Here is a 10631-nt window from a genome sequence, read left to right on the forward strand (position 1 = left end):
CTTCCTCACTGTCCTCAGCAACTCAACATAGTTTCCATGGGCAGAGAGCCTACTGCACCTCTGGGAAGGCATGGAGAGCTCCATTTAGTTTTCCAAGCTCAGGGAAGGGGGCCCAGAGATTTCTCAAGCAGCCTGTGGAGCATCATTCTTTCTAACAGTGTTCCTTCCTCCCCCAGATCTGGAGTCACATTGTATGCAACTACTCAAGTCTTACACCGGTGCTGGAGCAGTCCCCTAGCAGCACCACCTCTATTTGCAAGAAGAGACAACGGAAGTGCAAGGGTCACTTTATGCATCTTTAATGATTTTTATTTTTATTTTTGGTTTTTGTAAAAGCTGCTTTTTCTAATCTAGGAGCCTCCCCCTCGTGCCTCCCTCTTAGCCACTGCCCTTCTGACTCTGTCCCCTCTTCCTACCTGACCAGGCCCAGTTCTCTCTGCACTTCTTTCCTTCCCTAAGCATTCTGTCCCTACAATCCCAGTAGCAGGCAGAGAGTGAGGTTTATTGCAATGGCTCATCTACAGGCTATATTTCATTTAGAGAACATAAGAGATGTGGCCATCAGGTCTGAGGTAGGAACTTGAAGCTGTTGAGAAGGCCACATCGCTGTCAGATTGTAATTTTGCTGAAGCAAGATTACTTCAAATACAAAGAAATATCTTCTAAGAACCATTGCAGAAGACCAAGAACAAGCCCACCTGGTTATGTAGGAATGTTATCAGCAGCTTCATGTCCCCAGGCCCAGAACCTGGAAAAGCAGAGAATTTGGGGTAGGGTGAAGGGAGGGGGGACACTGGGGAAGTAAGTGTGGAAAAGGGGCAAGAGGGTGCTCAGCTCTGGTTTGAAAGGTCTCTGGTCATATTGCTGGCCTGGACCTTCTGATTTGCACAGTGATGTTAGCTGACCTGGCACTTCCTCCAGAGATGCTATGACCTCAGACCTGCCAAACAGTCGCATGGTGGTGGGATCCCAGCATCCAGAGGCTTCGGAAAGCCAGGAGCCTGCATAATCCCACCTTCAGCCTAAACCTCATGGACCCACTCGAGGAGCTTTCTCCTCAGAGAGTGGCATTTCTCTCTCTTGCCCTTCTGCCCTTCCCAGTGCCGGGGTGCACATGTCTGTCCGTGGGGCTGGCATGCAGGCCAAGCTCTTGGTTACCTTCTGCCATTTCACGGCCAAAGTGAAGGAACCACATTCCAGGAGGGAGCTTGCGGTTCTGAAGGTCAGGATAGTGAAGGAAAACAATAGCAATAATCATTTCATACTCATGGAACTGAAGGAACCTTAGCATTCATCATCTCATCCATTCCCCTATTTGACAGATGAGGAAACTGAGGCCCAGAGAAGCAGAAGGACTTCTCTGAACCTTATAGTAAATTAGCATTAAATGCAGCCTTCCTACTTACTGGCATTTTGCCTACAAAAATTTATCAAGGGATGGATTGGCTTGGCTTTGTAAAAATTAAGTCAGCAGTGTCCACATCTGGTGAGCTCTGGAATGACCTCTGGGCTTCTTCCTGCTATTTTCCCTCATGGACTCTAAAGGTGAAGGATTGAAGACTAGGCAGAGGCCACACAGGGCAGAGGGCAGGAAGAGAAACTGCATTTGGAAAGCCTGTGAAGACATCTGGAATGTTTATCCTGCACTTGACTCCACCTCTAGGAAAAAAAAAAGCAAGTGGGCTCGCTGGAAGGGGCTATGTACTTAGGATAGTAGTCCTTTATCCCAAGAAGAGAAGAAGAATGGGAACCACCAAAAATGGAAGACAAGGATGAGGCCAAGCAGATACAACCACATCTGGGAGAAGAAGAGAGACCCCTGAGACAAGGAAGCCCTTCCTAGTCTCAGCCAGGAAATGGATTAGTCAGCCACCTTCCTGTGCCCAACTAGCCAAGCCAATAGCCTCACTGGGTGGAATAGGAGTATCTTACTGTGTAAAATTGGATCACTGGTAACACCTGAGACTCGAACTATTTTCATTTCGAATTCATGTGAACTTGAACATCACCTTCCTCCTATTTCTCCTGTTCCCCTAAAGGAAACAAACAAACAAACAAAAAAAGGAAGCCCTTGAGCTATAATGACCTCAGAAACAGTCTGACTGTTTCCAGGAATTCGGAGTCCATCAGCATCCATGGCAGAGAGCCTGGCCTTCTAGGAGCTTCAGGACCAGAAGGAGAAAGCACAGCTATTTTGGGGTACTGACAAGGTTTTCTTTTAAGACAAAGTTTTCCATTGTTGGTTCCGCTTTTTTACAATGCCTCTTTCTACCTTCATTGGTTTTGTAGAGGTGGATGAAGGTTGCTATAGATTATGTCTTAAATGTTTGAAAAATGCCAAAATAATAATGGTGGTAATAATTATAGAATACCTTCGCATGTGTCAGGTGCTTCATAGACGTTAAAGCACTTCACGACTGATGTACTGGCCCTGAGAGCAAACAGCAGGGTCGGTTATCCCACCTACTTGACAAATGTGAAAACAGATTCTAGAAGGAAATGAAATGGCCAAAAGTGAACTGTGCTGGAATCCTGGCAGGTTTCCTAGACCCAGTGATCTTCAGATGACCTGGTAGAAGAAAAAAAAAGAGACCTAGGAATGGCCTCTTAACATTTGTTCTTTACACATCAGTAAGTAAACACTGTGTCCCTCACAATTCATGTGGTTTGACCATGAGGTGAAGGCATGATGCCTGCTAAATATTAAAATATTAAAATAATTAAAATTAAATATTCATAAAGAATCCAAGACTCAGAAAAGTCCCATGTGTGACTTTCTGGTAAGGAATCCCCTGCTGGCTGTAATCTCTCCAAGCCTGATCCACACATGGGCTCACGTTCTGAATCATCTATGTTCTGTACCTCATATTAGACCTAGTTTGTGGATTCAAGATCAGAAAGACCCCAAGGTGAAAATCAAGTGTTGACATGCAGTAGTATAGAGAAACCAGACCAATTAACCTTTCTCAGTAAGAGCACAAGAGCCCCAGTTCAGCTGGCCTCCCACTTTTGTTTGACAGAGATCAACAAGCCTGGCCAAGCTTGAGGGAGCCATGGAAAACAGACTGAACCCCAGAACACAGTGTGTGTGTACCTTGGGTTAGGTGAATACAGCTCTGGCAGGGTCATAGGCACCTAGCAAGGGTGCCCTAGGTATCACTTAAAGATTCTGGATGGCCCCAGTGGTCAAGATAGATGAGGCCAAAGCTGTAAGGGGCCCCTCACCATAGGACAAGGCACACTGGCATCACCACACACACACACGCACCTTGTTGACACCCCTGCCTCCCCCAATACAAAGCTGAGGTAGAGGTGGATCTGTTCACCAGCCTTCCTTGGTGCCATTTGATCATCTTCATCAGCCCTGGGCCAGAAAGTTTGGGTCTGAGAACTGGACTACTCCCAGTGAGTGAAAGCCTGCAAGTCTTGCCATGCTTTCAAAACAACAAGTTCTTCCTATGAGATAAAATTCTTTTTCCTTCTTGATATCCTGACAGTGACTCTGAAGTGCATACCCCTTTTCCCTGAGTATTCATCAGGGACACACACATCTATCTGTCCAGACCTCTTTTTGTACATAAAGTACTTTGACACTGATTGCCAAAACCTCTACTTTAAAGATACGGGCGGGGGTCATCATGCTCTGAAGGGATGAGAGACTTGCCAGAGGACACAGCTCATAAGTACAAGAGCCAAGACTTGATCCTCTGTTCTGCTGCTGCCTCCTGCTGGGTCTCTTGAGTGTAAGCATGCTTGAAGAAGGAAAGGACTATGTGCTGCCCACAGAGGAAGCGTTTATGGAGACTTGGGGGAGTTCCCATTTTTCAGCTGAGATTTTTGAGAATTTCTGCTTTAGGCCAAGACTTATAATGGGCCCTGGGGGACCTAGAGGTAGATCCAGCAGAGAAGTTGCCAGAAAAGACCTAACTCAGAACACCAAATGTGACACTGCCCAGTACTGAAGATGATTGAGGACAGAACCAAGTATCTTTGAGCAAGGAGCCTTGCTTCTGAGAAGCCTGCACATGTTGGCTCTCTTGACTCCTGTCCAGATCCAACAAGGCAGTTCAAGGGTACATGGCATAAGTGTGAACTTCTGAAACAAATTTTGACTGGAGTCCTTATGCTTGCTCCTCCAGGGAGAACCAGGTCCTAGAAAGGCTAACTAGGCTCCATATGTCCCAGTGTTTTCTGGCCATCTAGATGGTTCCATGGTTGAGACCTTCCAAAGAAATTTTGGAAGTCTTAATGCTCTGTCCTGAATAGCCTTCAGAAATTAGTCATGGGGAGCATCAAAATAGGATAAGTCTCATGGTCACCAATTCTGGCATCCTTATTGTGCAGACATGACAGATCAAACAAGACATTGGCTGAACCAGGCTAAGTTGCCTGCATATCAAATATCTTGCCCCTGCTCTGGCTGGATCAATCATTATTATCCCATGTGTGACTCATATTCAGCGAGCTCTGCCTTTCCATCTTGTGTTAATCATGTCACTGCTGAGTATGTGGCCCCTGTACTTGTCAAACTTGGGACTCTAGAGAAGGGCAGCCAGGGTTGGAGTGGACAAAGGGGAACAAGTCAATGACGAAATTTAGCCAGGCTCTCTGGTCAGATGACACCTGAGCCTCTGGACAGATTTCTGTGGACATGCCAGGCTGGCAGCAGGCTTGTCTTTTTCCTACCCCTATTCCCTCTCCTTGAAAAAGCACTCATGAAATTTGGTATTATGTGGTTCCACAACTCAATCTTTGACATTCCCAGCAGGCCAACTTCAACATTCCAGGGCCAGACTTGCCTGGGCCAGACTTGGGTCCCATTCCCTCAGTTTCTCCAGCAGGTATGTCTTAATTTTTAAACTGTTGATGCCAGTCAGAAAGCCAGCCAAGAACACAGGAGTTGCCACAGAGCCAAAGAGGGACATAACAGCACCTGCTTCACTGTGGCGGCTATATCAGTAGTCCTTAGGTATCCCTGGTGTGGCAGTGTGTCCCTTCATCCATTCCAGGCTGGTGCCTGAGGGACAATTTTCTTTCCCAAGAGAACAGATAAAACAGCTTTACAGATAGCAGCCCACAGGAATCAAATGAGTGAAATCTGCTTTGGGCTAAACCCTAGCATCCTCTATCCTTGACCCCAGCTTAACCATCCTCCTCATGAAAATCAAACTAAAGAGTAGGACTGGCCCAGAGACCTCAGGTCAGCCAGATCAACTGGATCTGTCTTGTGAACCATGCTACTTACAAGGTGAGGCAAGACTAGGCCTCCTGCACCTTGAAGTTGTCTTTAATCTTTGAAGGCCCAGGGCCTGCCCCCTTCCTGTCTTCAAGGCATCTGATCCCTCTTTCATATCACATGACAGAGAAGCTTGTTCTCATGGCATGTAACATCCCTGTGAAGAGAGCGTTGTGTATGATTTTGTATTTTTTATTCATTTTAACCTACAGGTTGGAATCTAATTTTTAAATTTTATTGGAATTCACATTTTAAAAATAAAAACGTTGAAAAATAATAATTATAATAATAAACCTTTGACCGGTGTCTTCCAAGTAGTTTGATCAAATAATTTATAGGTGTTTTCGCAGCCTGGCGTGTAAAAATTGGAAAGCCCTGTGGCCACACTTGTGTGAAGTGTAAATCTGGCTTTGTTGATTTGGATTCCTTTGAATTTTGCTTTGTTTTGAAGATCAGATAGTGATCACTCTGAAAGGTTGAAGACAAGAGTTTGTAACTATATGATATTTACTGTAAGCTGTAGAACTTTCAACAACTATTAAATGTTTCCCAAAAAAAAAAAAAAAAAAAAAAAAACCAACATGAGCCTCTGCACTTCTCTCCCAGACAACTCTAAGTTTTGGGGGGTTTTGTTTTGTTTTAACATGTTCTTAGTACACATCTGGAACCTCAGTGCTTTGGAGGCTAGGGTAGGAGTACAACATGAAGGCTTTGTCTCAGTGGTTAGAGCACTGGTTATTCACAGAGGGCCAGTGGATCACAACCATCTGTAGCTCCTATCCCAAAGGATCCTGTGTGGTGTTCTGGTCTCTGGGGCACCAGGCACACGTGGTGCACTTACACACAAGCATTCATACACATAAAATTCCATACATGCATGAGAGAGATTCTGTGCTGTGTCTTCTTGGGACTATGGATCAGGCAGTGTATGGCGCTGTGGTGTGTTATTAGCACCTGGGCCAGACTTTGTGGTAGAAACCAGGGGAAGCTGTTAAAGAACTGACATGGAGTCAGGCTGGAGGATAGCTCAGTGGTAGTGTACTTGTGTGGGAGACCCCCAAGCACAAAAAAGAAAGTGAAAACTAATAACAAAAACCCTGCTATTTGTTGAGTGTCTTGTGGCTGGTGCTTGCTGCTCACTTCTGCTTGTTGATCTCTGAGGTCCTCATGCCTCTGCTGCAAGAAAAGCTCTGCTATTTGTTCCATGTGGGAACGCTGGGTGAGCAGTTGAGGAAAGAAGGGCCTTAACTAAGGTAAAGCTGAAATTCATACTTTGTCTAGTTCCAGAATATCTCTCTCTCTCTCTCTCTCTCTCTCTCTCTCTCTCTCTCTCTCTCTCTCTCTCTCTCTCTCTCTCTTTCTCTCTCTCCCCCTCCCTCTTTCTCTCTCCCCTGAGACATTTTCTCTGTGTAGCTTGGAGCCTGTCCTGGAACTCACTCTCTAGACCAGGCTGGCCTCAAACTGAGAGATCTGCCTGTCTCTGACTCCTAAGTGCTGGGATTAAAAGTGTGCCCCACCGCCCAGCTATGAGGTGGTTTCTTAAAGGATAGAGCCTTCTCTCAAGCAGTGAGGGAGTGTCAGGAAACCAAGGCGGACCATTAAAATTCACAGGGCCTCATACAAGCAGTCATTAAGGACTCCCTTTTTTTTTTCCTGCTGTATATTTGAATATTCTGTCCCTCCCTGCTAAGCTGCTCAGGCTTTGTCTTAAAACTACTTTTCTATTGTGAAGGCACCATAATGAGGGAACGTACAGAAGTACGGAAGATAACCATTGTGGTGGGGAGTGTGGAGCTGGAGCAGTAAGTAGTTAAGAGCTCACACCTTTATCCAAAAGTAGGAAGCAGGGAGAGAGAGAGAGAGAGAGAGAGAGAGAGAGAGAGAGAGAGAGAGAGAGAGGGCGCCACTGTTTCCTCTATATTGCAGAAGATTCAGTAATGTTTGAAGACCTTCCAAGGGCTGGAGGTACAGCACAGAGACAGGACTTGTCTAATTTGGGTAAGTCCTGAATTCCAATCCAATGCTGCAAGGACCAGTAGAACCTTCCATGGGGTAGGGATAGGCCTACTGGACCAGTAGACATACCTTGGCCCATTCTAGAATGGGAACTGGAAATTGGTACACCTCCCACCAAGCTTCACTCTGCCTCCTGATATACTCTTATCCTATTTTGTACATGATCCATCGTGGAACTGGTGAAGGGAGAAGACAGAGAGCTAAGAGGTTGGACCCCCAATACCTACTCTTCCCTCCAGTTCCCACCTTACTAGGGAGAGGGCTGCTGGGATTTGTAGGAAAGTTTCCAAGAGAAAGTGGGGCTGTGGAGAGAGTGTTACACATCTGCATCATCTCCCACCACTTTGGTCTGATGTTGGGAAATTGTATGATACAAGAAGCAAATAAGGAGCCAGATGGTGGTAGTGCATGCCTTTAATCCTAGGCAGGTGGATCTCTGTGAGTTCAAGGTCTGCCTGGTCTACAGAGCTAGTTCCAGGACAGCTAAGGCTATTTGTTGTACAGAGAAACTCTGTCTCGAAAAACCAAAAAGCAGCAAATAAGGAAACAAGCTATTCTTTGAGCAAGCAGGAGCAGAGCAGAGTACTGTTCATAGTAATAGGAGCATGCTTACCAGTCTGGAAGCCCGAACATATTTCCACCCTGACTGGTATCTGAATGTGTCTGTAATCTAGCCTTCCCAGAGAATGGATGGGGTCCCACCTCCTGCGTCACCCTCCAGGAAACACTCTTATCCTCATACACCACCCAAGTGGGCTGTTATCCAAATCATAGATAAGTGGGGGGCATGAATTGGCTAACTAAAGGGACAAGCAAATTTGTGAAACGAAACTCTTGAATGGATGCCAAGTGCACCCTGAAACCATAGGGACCATTTTCTTGAATACACTGAGGGAAACTGTCTACACCTACCTCATAGAGGACCATGTACCCAAAGGATATAGGGAGAAGCAGGGATATAGGTGAGTACTCAAAACATGCCCATCCAGTCAAAGGTTGCTTTTCTTCTCCCCCCCACCACCATTCCTGGCACTGCTAGGCCAGCCACCTACCATGGTTTCTGCCCAGAAAACTGTCCTCAATGAAGTCAGGCTTTCTGAAGTGCAGCATAGCCACCTGGACCCCTTCTTTAGGCCAGCCTTCCACACCTCACAAGTTCTATCAATTTCTAGTCCTTTAGCCTCCATGGGACAGCCAGTAGTTTTTACCTGTCTCTTCCATTTGTTTTTGTTTGTTTTTCAAGACAGGCTTCTCTGTGTAGACCCTAAGCTGTCATGGAACTCACTCTGTAAACCAGGTTGGCCTCAAACTCTGAGATCCACCTGCTTCTGCCTCCTAAGTGCTGGGATTAAAAGTGTGCTCCACCACTGCTCAGGACTCTCTTCAGTATTAAACAGTATACCATACATTAACAAAACCCCCACCAACCATGGTGGCTTTGATATGGGATGGTGTTCCTTGATTGTCATGGTATTGGTTCAGCTCTCACCAAGGAAACTCACCAAGGCCTGTCCACCCTGCCCTCCACCCACCAGGATACATGACAGACTTTCTGGCCTCTTGGCCAACTTTCCCCAAACTCTACACCCTTTATTGGCCACCAGGACCCTGATGGCTTTCTTATCACCAGGCTCTAGGATCTGCCCTGAGACCTTTTCCTAAAAATGGACCCCCACCCCTGCCCAGTTGGCTGTAAATGCCCACCTGAATCTTTGTAAACTATTCCTTTTACCCAGATCTCTCTCCCCAGAGCTCCAGGGGTTCATATCAAAACACCTTGGACACAACTAGGAGTTAATCCCCTGCCTCATATCCCATGAGGTATCCCATCAGGTCTGCCCTAGGAATCTCTTGGGTCCTTCTGTTTCTCCTCACATGTTGCCCAGACAGCTCCAGCAGCTTCCTGCTTCCTTCCGGTGCTCCTGTGCGACCAAAAGGACCAAGACTTTGTCTCGTCCTAACCGCCATGGAGAACCCTTAGTCCCTCCCACCTTTGGTCTGGCCTTTGCACACACTGCTTCCCACTTCGTGGAACACATCCCCTTCCACACTCTGAGCTTCTACATGTCTACTGCTTCCTGTAGAGCTGTTGCCACTCACCACATGGCTCTTGTGCCTTCAAAACATATTTAGTTCATGTCAAGATGTATAAAATACAGAAGACTCTAAACTGAAAAATAAAAGCTCGTTCATAATTTTCATAGTTATTTTATATTGCAATGAAAACATTCTGGATTTACTGGGTTAAAAATATTAAAATTAAGTTTACCTTTTTAAAAAGCTTTTGGGAATGATTATTAGAACACTTTCAATCACACACATGGCTCAGTCTGTATTTCTATTGGGAGGCCCGGCCTTTGGGGACCTTGGTGAGAATGAAACAAGCCACCTCTGCCTGTTGCCCTACCTTCAGAGGAAAGTGCTGAGGAAGGGAAGGACACTGTTTCAGGCCCCTGGAAGCATGAGGTGAGCGAACAGGTTTCCAGGGTGGTCAGGGAAAGGAAGCACCTCATGACACCACTTTCCACCTTTTATTACTTAAGTGTGTGGGGTTGGAGATGTAGGGACAGGGCAGCAGCAGGTTTCAATAAATAAGAGATGGGACGGGATGGACAGTGGGCCCCGCGCCTGCGCGGTCCCACATAAATAACCAGGCCCTGAGTCAGAGCAGAGACTAAGGCTGGATTGGCAGTTACCCCTGCTACCAAAAACTCAGGCAGACACTACCACAGGAGCATTGAAACCATAAACCAGAGGCACTTTCTAGGCGGCCATCTTCCTCTCCCAGCAGCTGCAGAGTTTGAAGGCAGCAGGGTGGCCTGAGGCTCTACACCAGAGCCTTGTGCAAGTCAGGTAATTTTTCAGTTTCTTTAAAAATAGCAGGGTAGGGGCAGGCACATGCATTAAGCCCCCTTCTGTAGGCATTGCCATAATAGTCCAATGGGAGCCTTAAAGGGCAAGGCCCAGGAAGCAGCAAAAACAGGCCAGATAAAGCTACTGATAGGAGGGTAGCAAAGTCAAGCTCCCCCCAACAGAACTGGACCTTTCCGTAAAGAACTGGAAAGGTCCTGGGAACTGAGCTCTCCTTCCTTCACTTCACAGTCAGAAAAGCTGGAACCTAGGTACTCTGCCACCAGTACAGGGCCCTTTGCTACCCCTTCCCATTATAGAGCCTGCCAGAAGAGAGGGAGGCATGTCCAGGATCCAGGACATGGCAAGAGTGACTAGTTTCCAAGGCACAAGCTGGGGACCAGGTACAGACACCACTCCTCCGCCAAACCAGACTCCTAGAAGACAGAGGGCTCCTATGATGTGTTCAGGACAGGCACAGGTTAGGGCACCCTGCAGGGAATTGACTAGGGCTGCAGGAATAGGTTGG

The 10631-nt window shown here is 46.6% G+C and overlaps 1 protein-coding gene across 1 annotated transcript in view; it reads left to right on the top strand.

Annotated features, from left to right (window-relative positions):
• Fam168a (family with sequence similarity 168 member A) overlaps positions 1-5553 on the top strand; it is a 136435-nt gene extending 130882 nt beyond the window's left edge. The window contains exon 8 of the mRNA XM_038330899.1: positions 177-5553. The gene's annotated coding sequence lies outside the window, so the exon portion shown is untranslated. The remainder of the gene's footprint in view (positions 1-176) is intronic.
• Positions 5554-10631: the final 5078 nt, after the last annotated feature.

Source organism: Arvicola amphibius, chromosome 1, assembly GCF_903992535.2.
Source record: "Arvicola amphibius chromosome 1, mArvAmp1.2, whole genome shotgun sequence".
NCBI classification, from domain to species: domain Eukaryota; kingdom Metazoa; phylum Chordata; class Mammalia; order Rodentia; family Cricetidae; genus Arvicola; species Arvicola amphibius.